A 20381-nucleotide genomic window follows, 5' to 3' on the forward strand; every position below is an offset into this window, starting at 1 on the left:
TAGCACTCCAAAGAACCGGCAAAAGAAGGAGTGATCTAGAAGAATTCTGACCATTTGTCCTAAGGTTTTACCCCCCTTTCAGAACCAACAAAACCATGAGATTTGCAATCTGAGTAGCAGAGAAGAAGCTAATTTTTGGTGTGCATTTTTGGTCTACCAAGGAGCTCCATGAGTTCTAATGCTTGGAGATTGCTTCTAAGTAGTCCAAACAAGGATTTTGTTTATCTTCTCATGTTCTACCAATACATAGTACTTTGTTTCATTGAGATTTGTCTTTATCTTGTGTACCTCTTGTCTATTCTTTTTCTTCTCTTCTATCTCCTATTCTCTACTTCCTAATCTCTCTAATCCCCTGTGGATACAACCTTTTGACTAAAACCCCTTTGACAATTTGCATGCTCGTCTACCTCTCTAATATAGAACTCAGCACTAAGAAATAAGTTGCCATGTTTGGAATGTACATCGTCATGTCATGCAAATTTTGATGGATGTCATCCTCATCGTAAAGTCACATTAATTCTGGCCACCTGTCATCTACCTCTTTGATGTAGAACTTAGCTTTGAGAAATAAGTTTCCTTTAGTGGAATGCACCACATCATGCCATGAAAATTCTAATGGATGTCATCCTGAATGCAAAGTCACAATAATTTTGACTACATGCATGTGTCGATTTCTCTACAATATATCATCCTTTGAATGAACCACATTTACCAGCCAAAATAAAGAAACATACATGTGGGAATGGGAGCAACTTACATTTCCTACATTGCAATATGAAGATGCTCATGTTGATATATGTGTCCAAACTTGCTCCCAGTGAAAGAGAAGATTTTTGTTAGAAGTTTTAAATCATCTATGCCCTCTGCATTCTATATATGCTCCTATTAAATGATATTAACTATAGATGCTAGTTTTGAGCCAGCAAATTGTATTGATATTCCCAATTGCAACATTTGAAAAGCATTCCAGAACACTTTGATGAGAACAATGCATAAGAGCTAAGTTTGTATCTTCTAAATGGCAATGAAAGTTCTCAAACAAACAAAATATGCATTAAAAATATGTATTGCTTTGTGCATTGATTTCCTTAATATGTACTAGAAAAATATGCTATGGATATGTACCGATGATGAGAATGTGGAAATTGATGAGATGGAAGTGGACAACCTGTAGCTCCAAGGAAATGTGTTGCTCCTTCATGAAAATTATAAGTGCTTTGTATTCATGCATCCTATTGATAGTGAGGGCTATGTAAGGAGTAGTCAAGGAAAGGCATGAAAAATTCTCTCCATCAAATTTCTATGTGAGGCCCCATTCTCTAGATTAGTGGAGCTTCTATGTGTGTGCCACAAGAAAGGATAATGTGTGGTTTAGGGAGGTCTTTTGATTTCCAATATCCTTGTTCTTGTGACTGTCCACATTATTACATGATAATTTGAAACAAGGGGATGTACATTGAGATCTATATGGGGAGAATCATTTCAATTGAGAAGATGGTCACAATATATGTGCTTCACCTTGCGAGTGGCACGCGCTACATAGAGATTGGAGAAAACCTTAGGTTTGGGAAATCCACTGTATCTAAGATAATGTGCAAGTTTGTAGATGTTATTTTGAGACATAGATTTTGTTTTATCCACTGGCCAAGAGATGCAAAAAGCATGGCCAAAGTGAAAGATGGATTCATGTTGCACAAGGGATTGCCAAACTATTGTGGGGCCCTCGATGTTACACATGTGAATATGGACAAGGTGTTAGTGTCAACAGTTGGTTTGATAGAAACAATAAATTACTCCATGTCCATTCAATGTGTTGTTGACATGGATTTGTGTTTCCTAGATGTTTATGCTAGTTGTGGCATAGGGGCTGCTTCCTTGCCTGCATACGCCGATCGCGTATTGTGCAACTCTAGCTTTTATGCATGAGTGCTAAGTGGAAAATACCTTACACTCCCTGTATATAGTGATGGCCCATTTTCAATCAAAGAATATATTACCAATGATAGTGGATTTGCACTATAGGAATGGCTAATGACACCTTATAGATTATTGCAAATGGACTTTGGAAGGGAGTACAACTACATTGTTGCTTCAACGAGAAGTGTTATTGAGCAAGCTTTTGGGCGCTTAAAATAATGTTGGCACTATTTGAATGGAAAAATATCTCGATTGTCATCTAAGTTTCTTGCAAAATGCATTATGGTGTGTTGTGCATTGAACAATATATGTATTGATGGGGAAGAAATGATTGATCATATGTAAGACTACTGACAAATTGTATTCCTCTTCATTTGTTGCCACCTTTGCGCAACCTTGAGATCTAGCATGATTGCCTTGCTTGTTATTTGGTGCAAAGACGTGACGTGCAACACATTTGCAACCTTCAAAAACTCACATCATTATGATATTCATATTACATGTTGATTTTATAAAACTATGCAAACCTACATTTTTTGTGCCTTCTTTCCATGCTAATAGTAAAGTTTTACATTTATATTCCTCAATGTTTTTATCGAATTGTCACACTTATAACCATTTAATAACATAAAGCAAACGTAACATTTTCACTTGCACTAATGAAATATCCATAAAACATGTTCATTGTTTTGCCAAAACATGATAAAAGTAGTAGGCTAGCACCATTGCAATTGCTACAACTAATTCTAGGAGAGGTTAAAATACTTTCAACTACTAAAATAGCAATTCTGAAGCCGAGTTGTGATCTCAAGGATTGGGCCCATGGCTAGAGGAGGTGGTTGCCTCATAAAGGAAACATATTGAGGCAACAAGCTCTTGCATCACCTCATTTGCCTCTCTCTCACTCTCAGAACATGCACGATTATTCTCAATTTGATGATTGGGTCTCTCCCTCTATATTCCCATCTTGGTCTCAATTTGCTGATTGAGACACCCCCTTTGCATTGCAATGTTGGTTTGTAAGGCCTCTTGCTCCCATGTTGTGCGCCTTTCCTCTACTTTAGAGAAATGATCCATTAGTTTCTTGGTAGTCTCCTCCAAATCTCTTCTGCCATTTTTATCCACTGGTGGACGATATGTCTACAACTATAGGCTCTTCAATATCAACGACTACTTCTTTAGGGTTGGATCTACCATTCTTAGAATTTTCTAGTGCTTCATGATGTGGCAGGGGTGCTTCAAAAGGTTTAAAAATATTTGTACAAGTTGCTTTGCTCTATCCTAAAATATATCTCAAAAATTTACCATGCATAATGCATCATAGGCACCTAGGGTATCTGTAGAGGTGTCAACCACATCGTCCCTTGGATCAATTGTGCACTCACCACTTGTACAATTGTCAATGGCATTATAAGATCTCTCATCAAATGAAACTGGCAACTACTTATTCTTCTCCCTTGATGTCATTTGCCAATACTATAATGAAGGAGACCTAGGAGAGAGAAGGGAGAGACTATAGGAGAGGAGAGAGAAAGAGGGAGAATATGAGAGAAGAAGAGAGAGAAAGACTAGTAGAAGAGAAGGAAAGATAGGAAAAGGGAGAGGAAGAGAAGAGAAGTCATGAAAGCTAGAAGAAAGGGTAAAAATAGATTTTGATTATTTATAAAATGATGCCTTAATTCAATCTCTTAACATCTTAAATACCCCATATGTGTTATTGGGTATTCTCATGCTAACCTTGTATCCTACCATCTATCCCCACTCTTTTACATTCCAGCCCAACGTCGGAGGTCTTTGCCCTCAAAAACCAAAAGAGGACTTATTGGTGGGTGTGGCTCATAGAGGGAGGGGGGTTGCAGAGTGTTGCTCTATTCAACATTTCAAGGGATAATATAGGTATGGGGAAGTACAATCTCATGTGGAATTGGGACATATAAATTTGTATAGGATGCATACAAAACATGCAAGGTGATAGTGTATGAGTTTGGCCACCAAACCTTAACAATTAGGGGGTGACAAATGGTGGACAACATGCTGTCCAAAACAATCCTATTGGAGAAAACTAGTCATAACTTCATATGGGCAGCTCTAATTAGGGGGTGTGACATGTCAAAACAAAGCTTGTGAAGTGTACTTTCAGGCCATATAGGTGACACTTGATTATCATTAATGTAGGGTAAAAATTGTTAGCCACAATTCGAGATGGCGAAAAAATGAAGGAAAAAGCGAAAAAATGATAGAAAAAGAGCAAAGGCGTAGAGGCGGCCCCTAAAACTAAGCTGAGGCACAAAGCGCAATGTTAAATGAAAGGCGCCTCAAAAAACTCTAAACACTCTTGTAAAAGAGTGCCAGGCTTCCTCCTGTGCCATTTGTAAAAGAATAGATGGGTATAGGCTTAGGGCATGAAGCAAGAAGAGAGAATTAGAAAAGGGACCTTGCCACAATGGCCGGTCATGTAAAAAGGGATGTGTGCCCATGGAATTTTAGGGCTTGTATATAAAGTTCAAAAAGTAAATGGAAGCTCATTCTTTGGTGTGTGGCTAACAAGAGTCTTCTCTTCTTCTCTTCACCTTGATTGTGTGTGTGCTCTTGAGAGAGGGAGTGTGAGAGTGTGAGGGAGTGAGTGAGTGTGTGGGAGTGAAGGATCAAGAGGGTGAAGCTCTTCACCATCTCCTCTTCTCTCTTCTTCTCTCTTCTCTTCTCTTCTCTTTTCTCGCATGCGCGGTTATGGTGGATGGAGCTTGGAGATGGAGGAGGCTTGAGGATGCTTGTGCTAGCATCTAGGATCATGGAGCTACCGGCGTGTGTGAGAGAGGAGGCAACTCATTTTGGCATCAAGGTAAGCTCACTACACGCTGAGAGGATCGACAGTGTGTCAGCTAGGTGAGAGATAGCCATGAGAGCTCGCTTGAAACGCTTGAAACAATAAGTGGTCCATGGGCCTTGGCGGTTGAGCATGAGCTCCTACTACATTTTGGTTCCGTTGCTAAGACCAACATATTCAAGCTTGAGCACTTATGCGCCTCATATCGAGCATTGAAGTAAGGGATTCATCCCCAAAACGGAGCTTGAGATAGGTAGAAAGTTTGGGTTTGTTGATTTTGAAACAAGTATTTTAGGTTATTTCATTGGTTTGATGATTGGAAAAGATGGAGAAATCATTTCAGTTTTTTTCCTTCGATCTTTGTTGCATTTAGCACAGGTTAGGATTAGGAAATCGGATTGGAAAAGTGTGGGGTTTGCTACTGTAAAACAAGGCAAAATAGGGCACAAATCATGCAAAATTTGAAAAAAAGAGTGCTTGGGATATTTAATGTCGGCAAGTGAGTGATTGGGGACATCAAAACCTTATGTGGGAAGGGGTTTAAGAGCCAAGAGGTCAAGGAAGAGCTCATTTCATACCCTAACATTGAGAGTGAGAGAGAAAGAGAGCTCTTGGAGATTCGATTTGATCTTGCCGCCAGGGAGTCTACCGCTCGTCCCAGGTATATCAAGCCCTTTCCCTTATGCCTTGGTACTGATCTGGAAGCTCTTGTGTGTGATATGATTGCATGTTTTGCAAGATTTGAGCAAATTAGTGCCTTCATTGCCATCGTCGCGTAGGTTCGGCCTGTCCGAGTGGCCGGTTCCTAGGCCGAGTCCTAGAATCGACCCTCAGCCCACTTACTCTTGGCCAACTCAACCCATTAGTCAATTCAATCCATCCAGCATATCACTCAGCCCACTTGCAACTTGGCCCTTGGCCAATCTACCCCATTCGGCCCTCGGCCCTGTCCGAACAAACCAACTCAGCCATATCGAAACTCAGCCCTTGGCCTGCGTACCTCAGCCCGTCTGAATAGACCCCCTTGGCCTGTCCGAGTGAATCTCCTTGCCCTGTCCCAATCACCCCACCTGAGTCACCCTCTCCGAGCTTCCCATTCATCCCTCGGCCCATTCGAGTGAGACACTCAGCCCACAATTTCCATTCGGCCCTCGGCCGTCCGAATCCATCACTCAACCCCTACAATTCGGATGAGTTGGACTGAGTTAGGATTTTTCCAAATTTTCAAGAAATTAGACCAGACCCGGCTAGGCCATGTAAACCTTCGTTTATGTGGCCGGCTAGAGTTCAGCCAGACCCGGCTAGAGTTCGGCCACGTAAACCTTCGTTAATCATACCGACATGCAGAGCTCGATTCTGGTGCAAGGAATAGGCAAATTCATAGGATGCAACCACTTAGCAGCTCAAGTAGGCTATTGCGAGACCAAGAGTCCTAGCGATAGCCAGCTCAGCAGTTAAAGACCCTGAACAAACCTAAAATAGGTAAGACAACACAGCGAGAAACCCTAAAACCTGACAAGACGGCCAGAAGTGGATCAACAAGCCTATCAGGCCTAAAACGAAGCGAGAGTGTGTAAGCCACTTAGATACTTGTTTTCCGTACTCACCCTAAATTTTTGCACTTGAAGTACACTTAAGGGTAGCTGAAAGCCTGATTGAGCACAAGTGCACGGGAAAGAACACACACACATTGAGTAGAGATAAATTGAGGATTTGATGCAATAAGTCAAGGAACTCACTCAGATAAACACCTCAAGGAACCCACCAATAAGAGAAGATCCCAAGACATAGACGGACGACCAAAGCACAGAGTAGGACCAAACAAGCGGCGCTAGAGAAGTGGATCTAACCAACTTGCTCAACCTAATCGACAACTTGGTGGAGCACGAGAACGTGATCATAAAGGAGGAAAGCTCAGACCGTAGGCCAGAACGAGGAACTCAACTTAGGAGTTTTTCCAGAGGCAATTCAGCAGCTAGTGAGCAGCTACGATGTGCACGCTCAGTATGAGCACCGCGACAGAATGGTAGTGGCCATCATAACAGACTTGGAAGAGGAACGGAAGCTAGCCCACAAGGCGCTGCAAGGCATAGTAAGATACAACCAAGACCAGCATCTAGGAGCTTAAGGCAGAATGCAGAATTGCACGAGGTACAATGAGAGTGCTGAACCTAGCAGATGGGAATCGAACTGATCATGAGAGAGCCCTAGAAGGAGACTTGACATTGAGTGAGCTTCTCATGAAGCGACTACTTGACAACACAGTAGCGGAGCAGAGTGTTGCAGCACTAGCGACATCATTACTAGCAGGATTAGGAGCAAACCAAGGCTCTAAGGGCTAGTTTAAAATCCCAATTGTTGCAAAGCAACTCGACAAGTACCAACCCCACGACAATCCATACAGCTTTGTCGAGTAATTCAAGCAAGTCTGCAAGGCCAACGGCCTCACCGACTTAACTCAACGCTCTCAAGCATTTGGGCTTTGCTTAGGCGACAAGGGTAGAAATTGGTACACGAGTCTAGATGCCGGAGAACGAGTGGACTTTAACGGCCTCAAAAACCTCTTCATCAAGAGATTCTCCAAGCCTGGATACTCTGATAATCTGCTAGTAAGACTTGTCAATCAGAAAGAGAAAGAGGACATCCGAGACTATGTCACCTATGTGAGGAGCCTCTTTAGCGAATCCCCATAGGCAAACAACCTACCCAAAGAGCGGTGTCCACCGTGTTTATCAATGGAATGAGGAGTGAGGAGCTGTATAAGGCCTTGGCAGGCAACTCGAGCTTGCAACGAGACTCGCTAGCTAGGGTGTTTGAAGAGGCCATTCGAGTAGACAACCAACTGAAAGAGTGGATCTCCAGGAGCTCAAATTCAGAAGAGACCAACTCGCGGAGTTCAGAGAGAGCGTCAGCCTCTAGTGAACAATCAGATCCAATGGCCCAAGACAAAGTGAAAGCCATTGACACAAACCAAGACTCGGCTAAGGTAAAAATGGAGATAGCCAAATTGCAGGATATGTTGAGACGACCAACGCGTCTACATGTCCAATGCATGTACTATGGTGGAAACCACTTGGCGGCCAAGTATCAAGACACTAGGTCACAACCCTCTGCTAATTGTGGTAGATTCAGTCACGACGTCGCACATTGCAGATTACCGAGAAGACTTCCGTACTCACAACCATATGGCCAGCCATATCTAGCGAGTAGACCCCAAAAATTCTTCGAAAGGGGAGTCCCATTGGCCCTTCCTGTGTCTAACGACATTAAATCGGCTGTTCCTAGAATGGACATAAACCCTACAGGCATACTAAGACCACCTAGTCCCTACGTGACCCATCCACCGAGTGACGCTCCAATCCACTACGTGGAGGAGCCAAATGAGGGAGAGACTTACGTATACTCATACGTCTCGCACGACGATGAGGGCAACGCAGTCCTTATGGACTATCGACCAATACCGGTGATGGCATTAGGAAGAGGCCGAGCTAGAGGCCTAGGGGGGCAGACGTAGGATCCAATCATATGTTGGACTTGCGATCATCCAAGGCATGTCTCATCACATCTTCCTGAAAGGTAGCAACCAAATAGAGACAAGGTAGACCTAAGGTGCCCTAAGTGTTAAATCACTTATCTCTTCATTGACTGTCCCAAGCGAAAACCACCCTCAAGTTCAGCCAACGTGCCATCTATCCCATTGGGACTGTTCGGTGTCAAGAACCTCGATGGGGAGGCCACACCTATCCCATTGCGTTTCATGACCCGAGCATAGACGAAGAAGGCCAGCATATCGTTGCCAAGTCCTATCAACCTCGATGCAGCCTCGATTGAGAAGAAGAGCCATAGATGGACAAAGAAGAAACTCGAAGCTAAGATCACGCTGAAAACTGAGAGTGCCATGACTTTGCCTGTTGGAAAGAAGGTCATTGACGCAGAGGCAGAAACCTCAGCTCCTAAGGCGGTCGAAAAGGGAAGTGCTAAGGTAGGGTAATACCTGCATCTGAAGCATCAACTAGAGGCTATCAAGAAAGTGAAGGAATGGGTAAAAGAGACCCAAGAGCACGTAAAAGATGCTGAGCCCATCCTAGAGGACGAGATCGAAGATTTCTCTAGTATAAGCACGCCAATCTCACCCCCTCGATCAAAATCAAGAGATCTGACTGCGCCCCAAGCGGTACCACTTAGGCAAAGCCTTGATGCTACAGGCCAGCAAATCAATCATGGCCATTGGCCAAGACAATCCAGAATAGGAGAAAGACAAGCAACTAATGACCTCCTTACCACACTAGTGACCACCCCTATGATGCTGAGCCTGGGAGACCTGCTTAGGCAGCATTCCACCCTATGGCAAGACCTGAAGCAATGGATTGAAGGATCACGAGAGCAAGCTACTGTAGACCTGCATGACCATGATGCAGAGACACAAATACCGAGTTTGACACTGCACTCTATGCCTAAGTCCTTGCATGTTAATGCTTTCTGGGAAGGCACCAAGATGCATGTGGTCTTACTTGTCTTAGCCTTAGGCGACACAATAAGAAAGGGGATTGTGTACACAAGAGCAGGGGTTAGTGTACTGAGCCACGCAGTGCTTCAAACTTGGGGAAACTCACCCGTCGAGACCACCAGGTTCAATGTGACACTAGCAAACAATATGAGAGTGAAACCATTCGGGGTATTTAAAAACTGGCTGGTGAAAATCGTAGGTGTCCAGTTCTCGGTTGACTTTATAGTCATGAAGGGAGTGGACTACGATATCCTATTAGGCAGACCTTGGATGTGCAATGCCAGAGCCATCGAAGATTGGGGTAACGGCTTAATCTTCCTTGGCAATAGAATGGAAGTTGTGAGGGTAGAGATGGACACTTTAAAGACCTCACCAATCAACTTGGATGCCATCTCCACGATGCTTAAAGGTAAAGCTCAAATCAAGAAGTCCTATAGGCCCTTGACCAAGCATATCCCATGCTCGGAGGATGAGTGAGACTGGATGCATGTCCTTGCTACAATCGACTTGCCATTCTCAGATCATGAGGCATACGAGCAAGCCATTAAGACAGTTGGCAAGTCAAAAGACACACCCTCCATACCAGTCTGCATGATGGTAGGAACCTTTCGTGGGTGACCTAAACCTATCACATTCCAAGTGCCAAATAACAAGAGGGAACTCCAAGAGATTTTGGAGTATTTGAATGCCAAGCTAGCTGGCAATCCAACAGCAAAATTCAAGCCACTCCAAGATCTGTTAAGCGAACCAAGGTGGCAATGGACCAGGGTGCATGACGTAAACCTCATGTACAATTGGGCCCTAGTCCCCAATCAGAGACAAGAGATATACCAAAACCTAGGAGACAATGGGCAATCGAACGAAGATGACTCCAATGACGAGTATGAAGACTGTCGTTCTTTCAGCGAAAGTGAGGGTGAGATAGACATGTTGGAATACAACATTGAGGGACGAGAAATATAATAGATACGAGTGGACTCCAAGCCACAGAAAAAGAGTGTCTTTAAGATAGAGCGAGGCGTCATGCGCATGGACTATGACCGTGCTTGGTTAGAACACATAGAAGCCATAGATTTCGAATAAGCAAGCCTAACTCAACCAGGTACGACACCAGTGCTTAGAAAAGAGTCACTCTCTAAGGTGCGACCGCCAAGAGAAACCACCTCTTCTAGCGAAAATGACGAGTTCGATTCTGAGTCGAAAGTAAGCTCAGATAGCGTCCCATAAATACCTAGGCCATCCAAGGCTAGACGCACCAAGGGGAACCTACCTGTCCACCTGAGGCGCAAACGGTTGAAGGAAGAAAGGGCAAAACAGCCTAGGAACACGCAAATGGAAGAGCAAAGAAGGCCACAGGATCTCTCGAAGAGATTTATGAAATTTAAGAAGGGTGATAGGGTAGTAATCCTATTGGGTGCCAAACGCCAAGGGCAAATGAGCAAACCCATCCGAGGGACCAACCAAGGTCAAGGAGGTGAACCTAGCACAGGAAGGGGAGACACCCCGACCGGTCTTTATTGCCAATGACTTGATTGAGGAAGAGGAGACGAGTCTTGTTGCTCTCTTGCGAGAGTATATAAATGTGTTTGCTTGGTCCTTAGAAGAGCTTAAGGGGGTAGATCCGAGTGTAGTAACTCATAACATACCCATGACGCCAGACACAACGTTGGTCAAGCAGTGACTATACCCGATGAATCCAAAACACGCTCATGCAATCAAAGAGGAGATTGACAAGCTTATGAGAGCAGGATTCATTCACGAAATTGAGCACACAGATTGGGTGTCACCCATAGTCATAGTGATGAAAAAAAACGGAAAGTTTAGAGTGTGCGTCAATTACAAGAAGGTGAACACAGCCACTAAGAGAGACAACTACCCATTGCTGTACACCAAGCACATGCTCAAAAGAGTGTCGGGCAAAGAGGCCTACAGCTTTCTGGATGGCTTCTCTGGATACAATCAAGTGTAAGTGCATCCTATCGACAAGCATAAGACTGCCTTTGCCACTGAATGGGACGTCTTTGCTTACATAGTCATGCCCTTCAGGTTGACTAATGCCCCAGCCACCTTTCAACGCCTCATGTGCACCATATTTAAAGACATGCTTTGCAAGGAATTGGAAGTCTTCGTGGATGACTTGTGTGTTCACTCGTCCTGGAGAGAACACTTAGACAAACTTCGAGCAGTCTTTGAGTGGTGTCGCCTATATTCTCTTCCCTAAACCCCTTAAAGTACTAGTTCTGGGTGAAACATGGATGCATCCTAGGGCACGTGGTGTCGAAGAACGGCATTGCCACTGACTTCTTGATAGTCAAGGTTATTGTTGATCTTCCGGCCCCAATCAACTATAAGGGAGTTCAATGCTTCTTAGGCCATACGGGATGCTATCGATGGTTTGTGTTGAACTATGCATTGATTTCCACCTTTGTACAAGCTGTTGATTGTCTTCGAGTGGATTGAAGCATACCAATGAGTGTATAAGGAATTGAAAAAGACTCTAACTACTACACTGATTCTACAAGCCCTAGATTGGACCATTACCTTCCACGTGCATATTGATGCTTCGAAATTTGCTGTGGGGACAATGTTGTGCCAACCTGGTGTCGACTATCCAGTGAGCTTTGCTAGCAGACAACTCATTAAGACTGAAATGAATTACTCGACACGACTGAGAGAGAGGGTTTAGCCATGGTATTTGCTGTAAAGAAGTTTTGGCATTATCTGTTGGCTATGCCTTTTACTTTCTTTGTGGACCATCAAGCCTTGCTATATCTAGTAAACAAACCCTGCACTATAGGACGCATAGCTCAATGGCTCCTTCTGCTCTTAGTATTTGACTTCTCTGTGGTTGTATAGAAGGGAAAACGGCACTACATGGCTGACCACATGTCACGCATCCCCACGGGAGAGGCCGCTGGACAAGGCATTGTCGATGAATTGCCAGACGCCCATTTATTTAACCTTTCTAGCGAGAGAGATTTATTCAAGGCTAATCTAACGCCATATTGGGCAGATGACATCGTCCAAGTACTGGAGCACGAACTGCCTGAGCGACCGATAGAAAAAGCCCAATTTAGGCAACTTATCCTCAAAATCCAACCTTATCAATTGATAGCAGGCCAACTATATAGGCTAGGGAAAGACGGGTTGTTGTGTAGATGCGTATGCGAGTATGAGATGCATGATGTGCTTGTAAAGGTGCACAACGGAATTGCTGGAGGGAACTTTAGCGGAGACACGAAAACCCACAAGGTGCTACAATCTCAACTGTGGTGGCCCACACTTTTTCATGACACAGCACGATTCGTCAAGCATTGTGACAAGTGTCAGCAGACAAAGGTCCCAATTCTCAAGGATCAAATGGAGTTGACCCCAATCATTGCACGACAACCCTTTGAAAAATGGGGGATCGACTTCATAGGACCCATTAGTTTTGCGGCACAATATTCGCAAGCCAAATATATCATTGTGGCCATAGACTACCTAATGAAATGGGCAGAAGTGAGAGCGACAAGAAAGAATGACGTTAGAATGACTGTCAAGTTCTTATGGGAGTAGGTGATCTCATGATTTGGCTGCCCCATTGAACTAGTCAATGACTAGGGCACGCACTTCATCAATGAAGTGATAGCGCATCTTCTATCTACCTTTCTAATTATCCATCGAAAATCCTCTCCATACTACCCTCAGGTAAACGGGCAGGTAGAATCCACAAATAAGATCCTTGTAAACGTCTTGACCAAAGTAGTCTCTGCTTCGCGCAGCGACTGGAATAACAAGCTAATGGCAGCCTTGTGGGCTTACTGTACAGCTTATAAAACGCAGACTCCCTTTAGGTTGACCTATGGGACTGAGGCAATTCTACCAGTAGAGTTCTCCATTCCTAGCATGAGAATAGCGCTTCAAGAACGATGGGAAGGGAAGGAGGCATGGATGCAACGCCTGGTTGAACTTGAACGCCTCTCAGAAACTCGCCTTCTAGCCACTCATGCACTCATATGCCAGAAGGCATGACGCAAGAGCTAGTTTGACAAGCATGTCAAGCAGCGCGACTTTGAACAGGGTGACTTAGTGCTCCTATACTTAGTTTAAGGACACAAGCAAAAAATGAAGTTTAGAGGTCTTGGGCCTTTCAAATTTTGTGCAATTAGCCGAACTGGCAACGTTGAGCTCGAGACTCTAGACGGTGAGGGCATAGGCTTCTTCAATGACAGTCGCATTAAGAAGTACTACCCTCCCATGCATCTGCTGCATGAGCCACCAATGTTAGAACCCCCTGCCAAAGTACGAGTCACCACAATTATGAAAATTGATGATGAGGATGAGGAAGCTGTAGAACCCGCATACCTCTACATCACGGTCACTGCCAAGCAAACATGCTCTTTCAATGCCTTGATCGATGAGGGAGCAGACTTCAATGTCTTAACTCACAATCATTGGACCCAACTTGGTAAACCACCACTACAACCCACTGATGCCAAATTAAGCCCATTTGGGGACCGCTCAAATGCACTTCTCGGCAAGTGCAGGGCCGCTATTGCTATCGAGTTTGAGACTGTACCAATGATCTTTTACATGTTGCCAAACACTAAAGATGCAGGCACGAAGTCCCTGCTAGGGAGAACCTTCAAGAAGAAAACTCACTGCAATGTTGATTATGAGTCGCAACGCATCCACCTCGCCATAGGCAACATCCACATTGTTACAGCCTCGAGCAAGGGCTATGCGACCTCATCAAAGTCCGCAAGGCCGCCAGTAGAAATACTCGTAGCCAAGTCTACGAAGGGGGGTAGTGCTCAACCACCATCCACCAAATCTCAGGATCCGCCACTCACAGTAGCAAAAGCTGAGGCCCAATAGCCTAAGTTTCAATGGAGGCCTAAACAATCGCAACCATCGCCTAGGAGTAAACACTCACGTCCTCGTAACACAAGAAACTCTAAACCTAGGAGGCCGAGACGCAGTTACAGAAATTGAAGCATGATCAAGCCAAGATGGGTTCCTAAAGCCCTCTTGCACACACAAGGCTACTATGAGAGAAATGCCTGTATATGGATCCCTAAGGCCCGAATGGCCCAAGGCACTACTCACATGTCACCCTCAAGCTTGATCACCCCGAGCCCCATAGAACCTTAGAACTAGAAGTTGCAGCGCTTCCAAGACTCGCCTCCTACGAGCTCACCCATGCATAAGCCTAGAAGAGTTGAGCAAGCCTATCGGCCCAAACCACAAATGCCTTTACATACTTCAACCCCTGCTAGTGCCGATAAGACTTGCCAAACCCAATCTGAGTGTAGCAACCCATCCGTAGCAGCTACTACTCCGATGCTCATCCATGAGGCTCAACCACCGCTTCATGGGCAACTGCCACCATATGTCACCAAGCCTTCTAGCCCCATCAAACCGCAGCCACTTGCAGGCCTTAAACCCTCCTACGAGCCGAAATCATTCTTAAATCTGGCCACAAACCTAGCCGAAGACACATGGGATGATGTTATTGCTTGTCTTAGATGCTTAGATGCCACGTTCATGTCGCTAGCTCTAAGTTATTGACTGATTGGACTTGGGCCCGTTGCAAGAGCCTTTAGCAACTGAAGTTTGCACGATGCCTTGTTCCTGGGAAAAATTTGAATTTGCATTTGTCAAAGCACCCCACTCAGCCGAGTTGCTATGCACTAAGATATCAAGAGAACAAGCCATCAAACAATGCCTCATTACATCCTACGATAAGCGTGTGACTTCTTTCATCACTGACAAAGAAGTCGAGGAGTTGAAAGCGTTAGTTGACACTGACTCCCTATTTTTACAAAACTGGTACACTATGCGATTGCAGTGGGCACTCGAAGGATGTCAAATCATATGACCATTATATCTGAATGCCAAATTCTATACTTGGCTCATGCGCAAGTAACCATTGGGACTATTCGGCTCATGCGCAAGTAACCCTTATATCTGAATGTTGAATGCCCTTGACCTCCTAACCTTCAATCCTAGGAAGGATTCTTCTCAAGCTGGAAGGGGAGGCATAAGGTGAATCAAATTAAAACCAATCATCAAGATCAAGAAAATGCATAAACACATAAGAAACTAGTGATGTAGGAGGAATGTCACAAAAGCTTTGAAATAAAAGGCAAAAAGTCTGAAGGGAAGAATCTATGTTGGATCTTAATGCTTTCATTCAACAAACATAAAGTCTTTCTTTTCAGCAAATTATTATTTTTAAAAGCACTAATGGGAATTATGGTTCATGACAAGAACGAAAGATGTCGCAACAAGACCGTGCCCACCGACTCCCCTTCACGGAAGAGGAGAGGACCCAACACGGCATCTCCTTGGAAAGCCGTGCCTACAACCAACTAAAATTTTGAACCATCCATAACATTGAGGAAGTAATGGCCAAGGAGGAAGCAGCCAAGAGGGTCATAGAGAAGTGCAACCTCGCTAAGTACCTTGAGAAGCTCGCACAAGAGCCTGACCACACAAAGTGTGTGGAATTCCTCAGAACTTACAACCCAGATCAGGAATGTGGAACTGTAACAGTGGAAAGGGGGAAGAAGGCCAAACAGGTAATACAGGTACCCTTGAAACCACCCTTGGTGGAGAAGGCACTGGGGTTAGAGCTTAAGGTGGAGAAGAAGCAGAAAAGAGATTTCTATGCCATGCTTAAGATGAAGAGGGAAGAGGTGCTGACCAACGACCGCATCAGCATCTAAGATATCCCTGATGCTAAAGCCTGCATGCAAGCAAAACTGGTGCACTCGCTGTTCTCCAACCAGCGCTACAATTCCCTCATGCACCGGATCAGCGTGCGTGTGCTGGAGAACGTGGCAGCTTGCACCCTAGATGAAGTTGACTGGAATGGCTATGTGCGCAAGACCATAGACCAAGCAACAAAAGCACTAGCCTTGGGGAGCAAGCCAACAGGCGAGGAGTCCCCAGTTTCCAAAAGCACTGAGAGGAAGAAAGCCTATCCAAAGCCTCTTTCATCGGCTATGGAAGTGTTTTGACTACCCTCATCCAAGAGGCAATAAAAGAGGCACAGGATGCAGAGGAAGGAGAAGGAGAAACGCCTGACAGATCACCCCCTCACCAGGACCAAGAGTTGTATAGCGACAGGACTGAAAGTGACGAAGAAGGGGGAGAACAGAAGGAATAGTCAAGCAAAAAGCAAGCAAAGAAACCTAAGAAGAGGACGACACAAAAGAAGAAGCAGGACAAAGGCCGCAAAAAGGAGAAGGAGGACTTAGAGAGAGCAAAAAGGGAATCCCTCAAAGAGGCAGAAGAGAGGGAGAAGAAGAAGAAACAGGGAGCAGAAAAGTCAAAGGAAGAAGCCAAGAAAGCCAAGAAGGTGTCAAAACAGGAGGCCGAAGAGAGGAAGAAGAAAGAAAAAGAAGAAGCAAATAAATTGGAGGAAGAATCTAGGAAAGCAGAAGAAGAGAGGGAGAGAAGGGCTGTTAAGGAAGAGGAGGAGCTGAGAAGGAAGGAGGAGGAAGACATGGCCAAAGCCACAAATCGATCGATAGAGCAACAAAGCAAGGCAGATGACCTAGGAGCTCTGAGCCCACCTAGGGAGGAGGGGCCAAGCTCAAGCACTTAGGTGCCGGAGATCATACCACCAACCATCACGAAAGGCAAGGAAGGCAAGGGTAAAGCCCCCATCCATCCTATCCCGACCCTCCTAATGCCTACCACCGAAGCAGCCACCCTCACCCCAAGAATTCCCACTAGTGCCGACGTGTGGCCTGGATGCAATATTTCATCAATAAAGAATTAGCCCAAGGGAAGAGCATGGAAACCACGGCCATGGGGCAGAAGAGGTCAGCCACAGACGCCGAATCTAGACAAGATCCAAAATGCTAGAAAGTGGAGGCCTCAACCACTCTAATCCACACGACGATGATGCCACAAACTAACTATGACGAATATGTTGCTAAATTGCTCTCTCAACTAGAGAAAGCTAAAGCGGAGAGGAAGATAGTTGTGGCCAAGTTAGCTGCGAAAAAAGAGTCAATAGCTACTTTTCAGCTTGAAAAGACTCGACAGATAGCCATGCAACAAAAGGAGATCTTTGATCTCAAGCAGGAGCTAAAGGCTAAGGGTGATAGGGAGGAAAGCTAGAGGCAATGGCTGGAAGATGAGAATCAGGAGTTGGTAAAAATGCAGAGGGAGTATAAACTCTTGATCATGCAACATGAAGAGCTAACCGCAAAGACTGATCAGATCGAACGAGGCATGGAGAAGTTTGTCACCAAAGAAGAGGAAAGGAAGCAAGAGGAAGAACAACATCACAAGGAGATGGAGACCATGACTGAGAAGCTGAACTTAGAAAGAAAAGAGCATGAGAGAATGAGCAAAGAATTGAAAGACCAAGAGCTAAGACTCATAGCTCTAGTGCAAAGGCAAGGGGAAGGCATGGAGGAAATAAAGAAGAGAGCCAAAGAATGGGTGGGACAGAATGAACGGAGGATGAAGACCTTGGCACGTCGCCTGGCTCTTGTGGAAAAAGAGAAAATCCTCACAGAGAGCAGAGCAAAGGCCACCCAAGTAGCCTTCAACACTCAACAGAAAGCCTTCTTGAATACACTAATGGATAGCACCCACTCAGAGGAAGGGGAGTCCCTCAAGGTGGCAAAGAAGAAACTAAGCATAGCTCGCAGGGCCCTACAAGCAGGACTGCACATGCCACCCCAATCTGATGTCATGGGGCTGAGCCTTGATGATCAACGGAAGTACTTATTGATGGCCGGCCTAACCCCCCAGGAGGTCAATGCACTAGGCTTTGAAGAGGAAACACAGCAAGCAGACCGATAGAGGGATGAAGCTGAACTCCAATTTGATATGGGCAAATTTAAAGAAGAGGTGATTCCACAACCCCCCTCGCCACATTCCCAAAAGTAGCCATCAATTGACACATCTGCGGAAAGACAAGGTGCCTCAGGGAAAGGAGAAATAAACTGGTGGAAGAAACCAGGAAACAAATGAGAGCCAACCGATCGTATAACCATCCACACCCCTACCACCATGCCTAGATGACCTCCCAGCAAGTTTCCATGCTGAATTAATAGTTTGGGAGCGACAGGAAAGGGATAAAAAACCCTTCTCCTTTAGCTTCCTTCTACCCAACAACCTGAGGAGAGTCATGCCACTTAAATTAGTGGAGGAAGTGATTGTGATTGGAAGCCGACTAGGCCAGCAATGGCTGGAAGAGAGAGAAAAGAATCCCACTCTCTGGGGGACCGAAGAGGCAGACTTTTGGTAGAATAAGGTCTTTGAAGTGCCACATTCTGTGCAATGCTATAACTGCCAGCCCATGTGGAGGAGATAGGTGTGCGACATCAGCATGCTCACATGGATGGCCTTTTGCAACACCTTACCCTATGAGAGGAACAACCCTACATTTATGGCATACCCTCATAGGGTAGGAGTGGATATTGATGCTACCCTCCATGGATGCTATGACTTTCCCATTATCTATAATCCTAACTGTGCCTCTTTGGAACAAGCTCTCATCTTCACCTTGAAAGCCTCGACATTTTCATGACCTGCTTCCTCGCCGACTTTTCCTCTTGCTCCGATCTAGCCTTCATAACCACCTGTAACTACCTTAGGCTTCTTAAACTCTTACTTAAGCAAGACCCTACCCCACAAGAACGTGGCCTCCCACCCCTCTTTTTTTATCCTAATGCCATCGATAGTTGCGTCATGATGCGCTTGATGATGAGAGCTAGCCTTTTACCTTCTCTTTGCCTAGCTCTTCTTGAAGATATGAACGATAGCTAGTTTACCCGATGTAACCACCCCTTCCTCTCCACCACTTTACTCCATGTTCGCATGAATCTCAAAAAGGGATACATACAGAGCTAGTAGTTTTTGAGCAAATCTATCCAGCCCCCTTCTCCACCTCACTCTGACGATGAAAGTTAGAAATTGGTTGTCATCCTAGCTTAATAAAAAAAATTTAAGAAAAAGAAAAAAATAAAAATAAAAATAAAAGAAAGAAAGGAAGGCAAGAAAACATGTCACAAAAAGAAAAAGGCATGGAAAGAAAGACTCGCATGAAGACACAACCAGGACCACTCAAGACATGATCACTGCACCTAGGGGTTCTCAAGCTAGACATGTCCAGTGGGTTTGGTCGGCCGGCTCCACTCCTAACCCCCTAGCCCTTTTTTGAACCCCCACTTCACGCTTAGGGCACATCAAGGGCAGGACATACCTAGGGAGGTAACACTCACCTATGGTTAGACCTGTTACCCTAGGCTACACACACCGCACCTCCCTACCGCACGCACGGGGTCCTCAAGTATGGGACATCACCCAGGCTTCCCTGTGGTTAGTAGACCCAGCTTTCTATTCCACCAGCATGAGCACAATGCACCACACAATAAGGTAGACACTCCCCTTAGGTAGAGCACCGCACCTTCTCCTTTCAGGTACTAAAAAAATGCAACAAACCACCAACTTTGGAGGCCCCATCATCCACTTGACATCTAATTGGCTTCTCCATCAACCATCATTGCCAAAGCTTCCAAAGCATCTGAGTCCACATATGGCCCTACCATCACTTGACCAACAACTTGCCAACTGCCTACCCTTTTCCACCAAACAACTAGAAGTGCCATGGGACTGGCATCCGTCTTGGAGGAGGGTAATGTTAACCTCAATTCGATACGGCAGAAAAATGAAGGAAAATGCGAAAAAATGATGGAAAAAGAACAAAGGCATAGAGGCGGCCCCTAAAGCTAAGCTGAGGCAAAAAGAGGGCAAAAAGCATAATTTTAAATGAAAGGTGCCTCAAAAAACTCTAAACACTCTTGTAAAAGAGTGCCAAGCTCCCTCCTGTGCCATTTGTAAAAGAATAGATGGGTATAGGCTTAGGGGATGAAGCAAGAAGAGGAAATTAAAAAAAGGGACCTTACCACAATGGTCGGTCATGTAAAATGGGATAGGTGCCCATGGGATTTTAGGGCTTGCATATAAAGTTCAAAAAGTAAATGGAAGATCATTCTTTGGTGTGTGGCTAACAAGAGTCCTCTCTTCTTCTCTTCACCTTACTTGTGTGTGTGCTCTTGAGAGAGGGAGTGTGAGGGAGTGAGTGAGTGTGTGGGAGTGAGGGATCAAGAGGGTGAAGCT

The sequence above is a fragment of the Lygodium microphyllum genome, chromosome 22, assembly GCF_053477565.2.
Source record: "Lygodium microphyllum isolate KBCC chromosome 22, Lygodium_microphyllum_v1.1.10, whole genome shotgun sequence".
Classification (NCBI taxonomy): domain Eukaryota; kingdom Viridiplantae; phylum Streptophyta; class Polypodiopsida; order Schizaeales; family Lygodiaceae; genus Lygodium; species Lygodium microphyllum.